Genomic DNA, 13547 nt, shown 5'->3' with positions numbered 1-13547 from the left:
CTAAACTGAAGTCTTTCCCTTCAGTCAGCATTAGGGTTTAAAACCCTAAAGTGAACTTTTCCTCTAGTCAGCATTAAGGTTTTAAACCCTAAACTGAACTTTTTCCATGTAGTCAGCATTAGGGTTTTAAACCCTAAACTGAACTTTTTCCTTTAGTCAGCATTAGGGTTTTAAACCTAAAACTGATCTTTTCCTTAGTCAGCATCAAGGTTTTAAACCCTAAACTGAACTTTCCCATTCAGTCAGCATTAGGGTTTTAAACCCTAAACTTAACTCTTTCCTTTAGTCAGCATTAGGGTTTTAAACCCTAAACTGAACTTTTTCCATGTAGTCAGCATTAGGGTTTTAAACTCTAAACTGAATTGTTTTCCATTCAGTCAGTATTAGAGTTTTAAACACTAAACTGAACTTTTCCTTTAGTCAGCATTAGGGTTTTAAACCCTAAACTGAACTCTTTTCCATTCATTCATTATTAGGGTTTTAAACCCTAAACTGAACTTTTCCTTTAGTCAGCATTAGGGTTTTAAACCCTAAACTGAAGTCTTTTCCATTCAGTTAGTATTAGGGTTTTAAACCCTAAACTGAACTTTTCCTTTAGTCGGCATTAGGGTTTTAAACCCTAAACTGAACTCTTTCCCTTCAGTCAGCATTAGGGTTTTAAACCCTAAACTGAACTTTTCCTTTAGTCAGCATTAGGGTTTTAAACCCTAAACTGAACTCTTTTCCATTCAGTCAGTATTAGGGTTTTAAACCCTAAACTGAACTTTTCCTTTAGTCAGCATTAGGGTTTTAAACCCTAAACTGAACTCTTTTCCATTCAGTCAGTATTAGGGTTTTAAACCCTAAACTGAACTTTTCCTTTAGTCAGCATTAGGGTTTTAAACCCTAAACTGAACTCTTTTCCATTCAGTCAGTATTAGGGTTTTAAACCCTAAACTGAACTTTTCCTTTAGTCAGCATTAGGGTTTTAAACCCTAAACTGAACTCTTTTCCATTCAGTCAGTATTAGGGTTTTAAACCCTAAACTGAACTTTTCCTTTAGTCAGCATTAGGGTTTTAAACCCTAAACTGAACTCTTTTCCATTCAGTCAGTATTAGGGTTTTAAACCCTAAACTGATCTTTTCCTTAGTCAGCATCAGGGTTTTAAACCCTAAACTGAACTTTCCCATTCAGTCAGCATTAAGGTTTTAAACCCTAAACGGAACTCTTTCCTTTAGTCAGCATTAGGGTTTTAAACCCTAAACTGAACTTTTTCCATTCAGTCAGCATTAGGGTTTTAAACCCTAAACTGAACTCTTTCCTTTAGTCAGCATTAGTTTTTTAAACCCTAAACTGAACTTTTTCCATGTAGTCAGCATTAGGGTTTTAAACTCTAAACTGAACTCTTTTCCATTCAGTCAGTATTAGGGTTTTAAACCCTAAACTGAACTTTTCCTTTAGTCAGCATTAGGGTTTTAAACCCTAAACTGAACTCTTTTCCATTCAGTCAGCATTAGGGTTTTAAACCCTAAACTGAACTTTTTCCATGTAGTCAGCATTAGGGTTTTAAACCCTAAACTGAACTTTTTCCTTTAGTCAGCATTAGGGTTTTAAACCCTAAACTGATCTTTTCCTTAGTCAGCATCAGGATTTTAAACCCTAAACTGAACTTTTCCTTTAGTCAGCATTAGGGTTTTAAACCCTAAACTGAACTCTATTCCATTCAGCCAGTATTAGGGTTTTAAACCCTAAACTGAACTTTTCCTTTAGTCAGCATTAGGGTTTTAAACCCTAAACTGAACTTTTTCCATGTAGTCAGCATTAGGGTCTTAAACCCTAAACTGAACTTTTTCCTTTAGTCAGCATTAGGGTTTTAAACCCTAAACTGAACTTTTTCCATGTAGTCAGCATTAGGGTTTTAAACTCTAAACTGAACTCTTTTCCATTCAGTCAGTATTAGGGTTTTAAACCCTAAACTGAACTTTTCCTTTAGTCAGCATTAGGGTTTTAAACCCTAAACTGAACTCTTTTCCATTCAGTCAGTATTAGGGTTTTAAACCCTAAACTGAACTTTTCCTTTAGTCAGCATTAGGGTTTTAAACCCTAAACTGAACTCTTTCCCTTCAGTCAGCATTAGGGTTTTAAACCCTAAACTGAACTTTCCTCTAGTCAGCATTAGGGTTTTAAACCCTAAACTGAACTTTTTCCATGTAGTCAGCATTAGGGTTTTAAACCCTAAACTGAACTTTTTCCTTTAGTCAGCATTAGGGTTTTAAACCCTAAACTGATCTTTTCCTTAGTCAGCATCAGGATTTTAAACCCTAAACTGAACTTTTCCTTTAGTCAGCATTAGGGTTTTAAACCCTAAACTGAACTCTATTCCATTCAGCCAGTATTAGGGTTTTAAACCCTAAACTGAACTTTTCCTTTAGTCAGCATTAGGGTTTTAAACCCTAAACTGAATCTTTCCCTTCAGTCAGCATTAGGGTTTTAAACCCTAAACTGAACTTTTCCTCTAGTCAGCATTAGGGTTTTAAACCCTAAACTGAACTTTTTCCATGTAGTTAGCATTAGGGTCTTAAACCCTAAACTGAACTTTTTCCTTTAGTCAGCATTAGGGTTTTAAACCCTAAACTGAACTCTTTTGCATATAGTCAGTATTAGGGTTTTAAACCCTAAACTAAACTTTTCCTTTAGTCAGCATTAGGGTTTAAAACCCTAAACTGAACTTTTTCCATGTAGTCAGCATTAGGGTTTTAAACCCTAAACTGAACTTTTTCCTTTAGTCAGCATTAGGGTTTTAAACCCTAAACTGATCTTTTCCTTAGTCAGCATCAGGATTTTAAACCCTAAACTGAACTTTTCCTTTTGTCAGCATTATGGTTTTAAACCCTAAACTGAACTTTTTCCATGTAGTCAGCATTAGGGTTTTAAACTCTAAACTGAACTCTTTTCCATTCAATAAGTATTAGGGTTTTAAACCCTAAACTGAACTTTTCCTTTAGTCAGCATTAGGGATTTAAACCCTAAACTGAACTTTTTCCCTTCAGTCAACATTAGGGTTTTAAACCCTAAACTGATCTTTTCCTCTAGTCAGCATTAGGGTTTTAAACCCTAAACTGAACTTTTTCCATGTAGTCAGCATTAGGGTCTTAAACCCTAAACTAAACTTTTTCCTTTAGTCAGCATTAGGGTTTTAAACCCTAAACTGATCTTTTCCTTAGTCAGCATCAGGGTTTTAAACCCTAAACTGAACTTTCCCATTCAGTCAGCATTAAGGTTTTAAACCCTAAACGGAACTCTTTCCTTTAGTCAGCATTAGGGTTTTAAACCCTAAACTGAACTTTTTCCATTCAGTCAGCATTAGGGTTTTAAACCCTAAACTGAACTCTTTCCTTTAGTCAGCATTAGTTTTTTAAACCCTAAACTGAACTTTTTCCATGTAGTCAGCATTAGGGTTTTAAACTCTAAACTGAACTCTTTTCCATTCAGTCAGTATTAGGGTTTTAAACCCTAAACTGAACTTTTCCTTTAGTCAGCATTAGGGTTTTAAACCCTAAACTGAACTCTTTTCCATTCAGTCAGTATTAGGGTTTTAAACCCTAAACTGAACTTTTCCTTTAGTCAGCATTAGGGTTTTAAACCCTAAACTGAACTCTTTTCCATTCAGTCAGTATTAGGGTTTTAAACCCTAAACTGATCTTTTCCTTAGTCAGCATCAGGGTTTTAAACCCTAAACTGAACTTTCCCATTCAGTCAGCATTAAGGTTTTAAACCCTAAACGGAACTCTTTCCTTTAGTCAGCATTAGGGTTTTAAACCCTAAACTGAACTTTTTCCATTCAGTCAGCATTAGGGTTTTAATCCCTAAACTGAACTCTTTCCTTTAGTCAGCATTAGTTTTTTAAACCCTAAACTGAACTTTTTCCATGTAGTCAGCATTAGGGTTTTAAACTCTAAACTGAACTCTTTTCCATTCAGTCAGTATTAGGGTTTTAAACCCTAAACTGAACTTTTCCTTTCAGTCAGCATTAGGGTTTTAAACCCTAAACTGAACTTTTCCTCTAGTCAGCATTAGGGTTTTAAACCCTAAACTGAACTTTTTCCATGTAGTCAGCATTAGGGTCTTAAACCCTAAACTGAACTTTTTCCTTTAGTCAGCATTAGGGTTTTAAACCCTAAACTGAACTCTTTTGCATATAGTCAGTATTAGGGTTTTAAACACTAAACTAAACTTTTCCTTTAGTCAGCATTAGGGTTTTAAACCCTAAACTGAACTTTTTCCATGTAGTCAGCATTAGGGTTTTAAACCCTAAACTGAACTTTTTCCTTTAGTCAGCATTAGGGTTTTAAACCCTAAACTGATCTTTTCCTTAGTCAGCATCAGGATTTTAAACCCTAAACTGAACTTTTCCTTTTGTCAGCATTATGGTTTTAAACCCTAAACTGAACTTTTTCCATGTAGTCAGCATTAGGGTTTTAAACTCTAAACTGAACTCTTTTCCATTCAATAAGTATTAGGGTTTTAAACCCTAAACTGAACTTTTCCTTTAGTCAGCATTAGGGATTTAAACCCTAAACTGAACTTTTTCCCTTCAGTCAACATTAGGGTTTTAAACCCTAAACTGATCTTTTCCTCTAGTCAGCATTAGGGTTTTAAACCCTAAACTGAACTTTTTCCATGTAGTCAACATTAGGGTCTTAAACCCTAAACTAAACTTTTTCCTTTAGTCAGCATTAGGGTTTTAAACCCTAAACTGATCTTTTCCTTAGTCAGCATCAGGGTTTTAAACCCTAAACTGAACTTTCCCATTCAGTCAGCATTAAGGTTTTAAACCCTAAACGGAACTCTTTCCTTTAGTCAGCATTAGGGTTTTAAACCCTAAACTGAACTTTTTCCATTCAGTCAGCATTAGGGTTTTAAACCCTAAACTGAACTCTTTCCTTTAGTCAGCATTAGTTTTTTAAACCCTAAACTGAACTTTTTCCATGTAGTCAGCATTAGGGTTTTAAACTCTAAACTGAACTCTTTTCCATTCAGTCAGTATTAGGGTTTTAAACCCTAAACTGAACTTTTCCTTTAGTCAGCATTAGGGTTTTAAACCCTAAACTGAACTCTTTTCCATTCAGTCAGTATTAGGGTTTTAAACCCTAAACTGAACTTTTCCTTTAGTCAGCATTAGGGTTTTAAACCCTAAACTGAACTCTTTTCCATTCAGTCAGTATTAGGGTTTTAAACCCTAAACTGATCTTTTCCTTAGTCAGCATCAGGGTTTTAAACCCTAAACTGAACTTTCCCATTCAGTCAGCATTAAGGTTTTAAACCCTAAACGGAACTCTTTCCTTTAGTCAGCATTAGGGTTTTAAACCCTAAACTGAACTTTTTCCATTCAGTCAGCATTAGGGTTTTAAACCCTAAACTGAACTCTTTCCTTTAGTCAGCATTAGTTTTTTAAACCCTAAACTGAACTTTTTCCATGTAGTCAGCATTAGGGTTTTAAACTCTAAACTGAACTCTTTTCCATTCAGTCAGTATTAGGGTTTTAAACCCTAAACTGAACTTTTCCTTTAGTCAGCATTAGGGTTTTAAACCCTAAACTGAATCTTTCCCTTCAGTCAGCATTAGGGTTTTAAACCCTAAACTGAACTTTTCCTCTAGTCAGCATTAGGGTTTTAAACCCTAAACTGAACTTTTTCCATGTAGTTAGCATTAGGGTCTTAAACCCTAAACTGAACTTTTTCCTTTAGTCAGCATTAGGGTTTTAAACCCTAAACTGAACTCTTTTGCATATAGTCAGTATTAGGGTTTTAAACACTAAACTAAACTTTTCCTTTAGTCAGCATTAGGGTTTAAAACCCTAAACTGAACTTTTTCCATGTAGTCAGCATTAGGGTTTTAAACCCTAAACTGAACTTTTTCCTTTAGTCAGCATTAGGGTTTTAAACCCTAAACTGTTCTTTTCCTTAGTCAGCATCAAGATTTTAAACCCTAAACTGAACTTTTCCTTTAGTCAGCATTATGGTTTTAAACCCTAAACTGAACTCTATTCCATTCAGCCAGTATTAGGGTTTTAAACCCTAAACTAAACTTTTCCTTTAGTCAGCATTAGGGTTTTAAACCCTAAACTGAATCTTTCCCTTCAGTCAGCATTAGGGTTTTAAACCCTAAACTGAACTTTTCCTCTAGTCAGCATTAGGGTTTTAAACCCTAAACTGAACTTTTTCCATGTAGTCAGCATTAGGGTCTTAAACCCTAAACTGAACTTTTTCCTTTAGTCAGCATTAGGGTTTTAAACCCTAAACTGAACTTTTTCCATGTAGTCAGCATTAGGGTTTTAAACTCTAAACTGAACTCTTTTCCATTCAGTCAGTATTAGGGTTTTAAACCCTAAACTGAACTTTTCCTTTAGTCAGCATTAGGGTTTTAAACCCTAAACTGAACTCTTTTCCATTCAGTCAGTATTAGGGTTTTAAACCCTAAACTAAACTTTTCCTTTAGTCAGCATTAGGGTTTTAAACCCTAAACTGAACTTTTTCCATGTAGTCAGCATTAGGGTTTTAAACCCTAAACTGAACTTTTTCCTTTAGTCAGCATTAGGGTTTTAAACCCTAAACTGATCTTTTCCTTAGTCAGCATCAGGATTTTAAACCCTAAACTGAACTTTTCCTTTTGTCAGCATTATGGTTTTAAACCCTAAACTGAACTTTTTCCATGTAGTCAGCATTAGGGTTTTAAACTCTAAACTGAACTCTTTTCCATTCAATAAGTATTAGGGTTTTAAACCCTAAACTGAACTTTTCCTTTAGTCAGCATTAGGGATTTAAACCCTAAACTGAACTTTTTCCCTTCAGTCAACATTAGGGTTTTAAACCCTAAACTGATCTTTTCCTCTAGTCAGCATTAGGGTTTTAAACCCTAAACTGAACTTTTTCCATGTAGTCAACATTAGGGTCTTAAACCCTAAACTAAACTTTTTCCTTTAGTCAGCATTAGGGTTTTAAACCCTAAACTGATCTTTTCCTTAGTCAGCATCAGGGTTTTAAACCCTAAACTGAACTTTCCCATTCAGTCAGCATTAAGGTTTTAAACCCTAAACGGAACTCTTTCCTTTAGTCAGCATTAGGGTTTTAAACCCTAAACTGAACTTTTTCCATTCAGTCAGCATTAGGGTTTTAAACCCTAAACTGAACTCTTTCCTTTAGTCAGCATTAGTTTTTTAAACCCTAAACTGAACTTTTTCCATGTAGTCAGCATTAGGGTTTTAAACTCTAAACTGAACTCTTTTCCATTCAGTCAGTATTAGGGTTTTAAACCCTAAACTGAACTTTTCCTTTAGTCAGCATTAGGGTTTTAAACCCTAAACTGAACTCTTTTCCATTCAGTCAGTATTAGGGTTTTAAACCCTAAACTAAACTTTTCCTTTAGTCAGCATTAGGGTTTTAAACCCTAAACTGAACTTTTTCCATGTAGTCAGCATTAGGGTTTTAAACCCTAAACTGAACTCTTTTCCTTCAGTCAGCATTAGGGTTTTAAACCCTAAACTGAACTTTTCCATTTAGTCAGTATTAGGGTTTTAAACCCTAAACTGAACTTTTCCTTTAGTCAGCATTAGGGTTTTAAACCCTAAACTGAACTCTTTCCATTCAGTCAGCATTAGGGTTTTAATCCCTAAACTGAACTCTTTCCTTTAGTCAGCATTAGTTTTTTAAACCCTAAACTGAACTTTTTGCATGTAGTCAGCATTAGGGTTTTAAACTCTAAACTGAACTCTTTTCCATTCAGTCAGTATTAGGGTTTTAAACCCTAAACTGAACTTTTCCTTTAGTCAACATTAGGGTTTTAAACCCTAAACTGAATCTTTCCCTTCAGTCAGCATTAGGGTTTTAAACCCTAAACTGAACTTTTCCTCTAGTCAGCATTAGGGTTTTAAACCCTAAACTGAACTTTTTCCATGTAGTTAGCATTAGGGTCTTAAACCCTAAACTGAACTTTTTCCTTTAGTCAGCATTAGGGTTTTAAACCTTAAACTGAACTTTTCCTGTAGTCAGCATTAGGGTTTTAAACCCTAAACTGAACTTTCCTCTAGTCAGCATTAGGGTTTTAAACCCTAAACTGAACTTTTTCCATGTAGTCAGCATTAGGGTTTTAAACCCTAAACTGAACTTTTTCCTTTAGTCAGCATTAGGGTTTTAAACCCTAAACTGTTCTTTTCCTTAGTCAGCATCAAGATTTTAAACCCTAAACTGAACTTTTCCTTTAGTCAGCATTATGGTTTTAAACCCTAAACTGAACTCTATTCCATTCAGCCAGTATTAGGGTTTTAAACCCTAAACTAAACTTTTCCTTTAGTCAGCATTAGGGTTTTAAACCCTAAACTGAATCTTTCCCTTCAGTCAGCATTAGGGTTTTAAACCCTAAACTGAACTTTTCCTCTAGTCAGCATTAGGGTTTTAAACCCTAAACTGAACTTTTTCCATGTAGTCAGCATTAGGGTCTTAAACCCTAAACTGAACTTTTTCCTTTAGTCAGCATTAGGGTTTTAAACCCTAAACTGAACTTTTTCCATGTAGTCAGCATTAGGGTTTTAAACTCTAAACTGAACTCTTTTCCATTCAGTCAGTATTAGGGTTTTAAACCCTAAACTGAACTTTTCCTTTAGTCAGCATTAGGGTTTTAAACCCTAAACTGAACTCTTTTCCATTCAGTCAGTATTAGGGTTTTAAACCCTAAACTGAACTTTTCCTTTAGTCAGCATTAGGGTTTTAAACCCTAAACTGAACTCTTTTCCATTCAGTCAGTATTAGGGTTTTAAACCCTAAACTGAACTTTTCCTTTAGTCAGCATTAGGGTTTTAAACCCTAAACTGAACTCTTTTCCATTCAGTCAGTATTAGGGTTTTAAACCCTAAACTGAACTTTTTCCTTTAGTCAGCATTAGGGTTTTAAACCCTAAACTGATCTTTTCCTTAGTCAGCATCAGGATTTTAAACCCTAAACTGAACTTTTCCTTTAGTCAGCATTAGGGTTTTAAACCCTAAACTGAACTCTATTCCATTCAGCCAGTATTAGGGTTTTAAACCCTAAACTGAACTTTTCCTTTAGTCAGCATTAGGGTTTTAAACCCTAAACTGAATCTTTCCCTTCAGTCAGCATTAGGGTTTTAAACCCTAAACTGAACTTTTCCTCTAGTCAGCATTAGGGTTTTAAACCCTAAACTGAACTTTTTCCATGTAGTCAGCATTAGGGTCTTAAACCCTAAACTGAACTTTTTCCTTTAGTCAGCATTAGGGTTTTAAACCCTAAACTGAACTCTTTTGCATATAGTCAGTATTAGGGTTTTAAACCCTAAACTAAACTTTTCCTTTAGTCAGCATTAGGGTTTAAAACCCTAAACTGAACTTTTTCCATATAGTCAGCATTAGGGTTTTAAACCCTAAACTGAACTTTTTCCTTTAGTCAGCATTAGGGTTTTAAACCCTAAACTGATCTTTTCCTTAGTCAGCATCAGGATTTTAAACCCTAAACTGAACTTTTCCTTTTGTCAGCATTATGGTTTTAAACCCTAAACTGAACTTTTTCCATGTAGTCAGCATTAGGGTTTTAAACTCTAAACTGAACTTTTCCTTTAGTCAGCATTATGGTTTTAAACCCTAAACTGAACTCTATTCCATTCAGCCAGTATTAGGGTTTTAAACCCTAAACTAAACTTTTCCTTTAGTCAGCATTAGGGTTTTAAACCCTAAACTGAATCTTTCCCTTCAGTCAGCATTAGGGTTTTAAACCCTAAACTGAACTTTTCCTCTAGTCAGCATTAGGGTTTTAAACCCTAAACTGAACTTTTTCCATGTAGTCAGCATTAGGGTCTTAAACCCTAAACTGAACTTTTTCCTTTAGTCAGCATTAGGGTTTTAAACCCTAAACTGAACTTTTTCCATGTAGTCAGCATTAGGGTTTTAAACTCTAAACTGAACTCTTTTCCATTCAGTCAGTATTAGGGTTTTAAACCCTAAACTGAACTTTTCCTTTAGTCAGCATTAGGGTTTTAAACCCTAAACTGAACTCTTTTCCATTCAGTTAGTATTAGGGTTTTAAACCCTAAACTGAACTTTTCCTTTAGTCAGCATTAGGGTTTTAAACCCTAAACTAAACTTTTTCCCTTCAGTCAGCATTAGGGTTTTAAGCCCTAAACTGATCTTTTCCTTTAGTCAGCATTAGGGTTTTAAACCCTAAACTGAACTTTTTCCATGTAGTCAGCATTAGGGTTTTAAACCCTAAACTGAACTTTTTCCTTTAGTCAGCATTAGGGTTTTAAACCCTAAACTGATCTTTTCCTTAGTCAGCATCAGGATTTTAAACCCTAAACTGAACTTTTCCTTTAGTCAGCATTAGGGTTTTAAACCCTAAACTGAACTCTATTCCATTCAGCCAGTATTAGGGTTTTAAACCCTAAACTGAACTTTTCCTTTAGTCAGCATTAGGGTTTTAAACCCTAAACTGAATCTTTCCCTTCAGTCAGCATTAGGGTTTTAAACCCTAAACTGAACTTTTCCTCTAGTCAGCATTAGGGTTTTAAACCCTAAACTGAACTTTTTCCATGTAGTCAGCATTAGGGTCTTAAACCCTAAACTGAACTTTTTCCTTTAGTCAGCATTAGGGTTTTAAACCCTAAACTGAACTCTTTTGCATATAGTCAGTATTAGGGTTTTAAACCCTAAACTAAACTTTTCCTTTAGTCAGCATTAGGGTTTAAAACCCTAAACTGAACTTTTTCCATGTAGTCAGCATTAGGGTTTTAAACCCTAAACTGAACTTTTTCCTTTAGTCAGCATTAGGGTTTTAAACCCTAAACTGAACTTTTTCCATGTAGTCAGCATTAGGGTTTTAAACCCTAAACTGAACTTTTTCCTTTAGTCAGCATTAGGGTTTTAAACCCTAAACTGTTCTTTTCCTTAGTCAGCATCAAGATTTTAAACCCTAAACTGAACTTTTCCTTTAGTCAGCATTATGGTTTTAAACCCTAAACTGAACTCTATTCCATTCAGCCAGTATTAGGGTTTTAAACCCTAAACTAAACTTTTCCTTTAGTCAGCATTAGGGTTTTAAACCCTAAACTGAATCTTTCCCTTCAGTCAGCATTAGGGTTTTAAACCCTAAACTGAACTTTTCCTCTAGTCAGCATTAGGGTTTTAAACCCTAAACTGAACTTTTTCCATGTAGTCAGCATTAGGGTCTTAAACCCTAAACTGAACTTTTTCCTTTAGTCAGCATTAGGGTTTTAAACCCTAAACTGAACTTTTTCCATGTAGTCAGCATTAGGGTTTTAAACTCTAAACTGAACTCTTTTCCATTCAGTCAGTATTAGGGTTTTAAACCCTAAACTGAACTTTTCCTTTAGTCAGCATTAGGGTTTTAAACCCTAAACTGAACTCTTTTCCATTCAGTCAGTATTAGGGTTTTAAACCCTAAACTGAACTTTTCCTTTAGTCAGCATTAGGGTTTTAAACCCTAAACTGAACTCTTTTCCATTCAGTCAGTATTAGGGTTTTAAACCCTAAACTGAACTTTTCCTTTAGTCAGCATTAGGGTTTTAAACCCTAAACTGAACTCTTTTCCATTCAGTCAGTATTAGGGTTTTAAACCCTAAACTGAACTTTTTCCTTTAGTCAGCATTAGGGTTTTAAACCCTAAACTGATCTTTTCCTTAGTCAGCATCAGGATTTTAAACCCTAAACTGAACTTTTCCTTTAGTCAGCATTAGGGTTTTAAACCCTAAACTGAACTCTATTCCATTCAGCCAGTATTAGGGTTTTAAACCCTAAACTGAACTTTTCCTTTAGTCAGCATTAGGGTTTTAAACCCTAAACTGAATCTTTCCCTTCAGTCAGCATTAGGGTTTTAAACCCTAAACTGAACTTTTCCTCTAGTCAGCATTAGGGTTTTAAACCCTAAACTGAACTTTTTCCATGTAGTCAGCATTAGGGTCTTAAACCCTAAACTGAACTTTTTCCTTTAGTCAGCATTAGGGTTTTAAACCCTAAACTGAACTCTTTTGCATATAGTCAGTATTAGGGTTTTAAACCCTAAACTAAACTTTTCCTTTAGTCAGCATTAGGGTTTAAAACCCTAAACTGAACTTTTTCCATATAGTCAGCATTAGGGTTTTAAACCCTAAACTGAACTTTTTCCTTTAGTCAGCATTAGGGTTTTAAACCCTAAACTGATCTTTTCCTTAGTCAGCATCAGGATTTTAAACCCTAAACTGAACTTTTCCTTTTGTCAGCATTATGGTTTTAAACCCTAAACTGAACTTTTTCCATGTAGTCAGCATTAGGGTTTTAAACTCTAAACTGAACTCTTTTCCATTCAATAAGTATTAGGGTTTTAAACTCTAAACTGAACTTTTCCTTTAGTCAGCATTATGGTTTTAAACCCTAAACTGAACTCTATTCCATTCAGCCAGTATTAGGGTTTTAAACCCTAAACTAAACTTTTCCTTTAGTCAGCATTAGGGTTTTAAACCCTAAACTGAATCTTTCCCTTCAGTCAGCATTAGGGTTTTAAACCCTAAACTGAACTTTTCCTCTAGTCAGCATTAGGGTTTTAAACCCTAAACTGAACTTTTTCCATGTAGTCAGCATTAGGGTCTTAAACCCTAAACTGAACTTTTTCCTTTAGTCAGCATTAGGGTTTTAAACCCTAAACTGAACTTTTTCCATGTAGTCAGCATTAGGGTTTTAAACTCTAAACTGAACTCTTTTCCATTCAGTCAGTATTAGGGTTTTAAACCCTAAACTGAACTTTTCCTTTAGTCAGCATTAGGGTTTTAAACCCTAAACTGAACTCTTTTCCATTCAGTTAGTATTAGGGTTTTAAACCCTAAACTGAACTTTTCCTTTAGTCAGCATTAGGGTTTTAAACCCTAAACTAAACTTTTTCCCTTCAGTCAGCATTAGGGTTTTAAGCCCTAAACTGATCTTTTCCTTTAGTCAGCATTAGGGTTTTAAACCCTAAACTGAACTTTTTCCATGTAGTCAGCATTAGGGTTTTAAACCCTAAACTGAACTTTTTCCTTTAGTCAGCATTAGGGTTTTAAACCCTAAACTGATCTTTTCCTTAGTCAGCATCAGGATTTTAAACCCTAAACTGAACTTTTCCTTTAGTCAGCATTAGGGTTTTAAACCCTAAACTGAACTCTATTCCATTCAGCCAGTATTAGGGTTTTAAACCCTAAACTGAACTTTTCCTTTAGTCAGCATTAGGGTTTTAAACCCTAAACTGAATCTTTCCCTTCAGTCAGCATTAGGGTTTTAAACCCTAAACTGAACTTTTCCTCTAGTCAGCATTAGGGTTTTAAACCCTAAACTGAACTTTTTCCATGTAGTCAGCATTAGGGTCTTAAACCCTAAACTGAACTTTTTCCTTTAGTCAGCATTAGGGTTTTAAACCCTAAACTGAACTCTTTTGCATATAGTCAGTATTAGGGTTTTAAACCCTAAACTAAACTTTTCCTTTAGTCAGCATTAGGGTTTAAAACCCTAAACTGAACTTTTTCCATGTAGTCAGCATTA

This window comes from Nicotiana sylvestris, chromosome 4 (genome assembly GCF_000393655.2).
Source record: "Nicotiana sylvestris chromosome 4, ASM39365v2, whole genome shotgun sequence".
NCBI classification, from domain to species: Eukaryota; Viridiplantae; Streptophyta; class Magnoliopsida; order Solanales; family Solanaceae; genus Nicotiana; species Nicotiana sylvestris.
Note: the sequence above shows the minus strand (reverse complement) of the source record.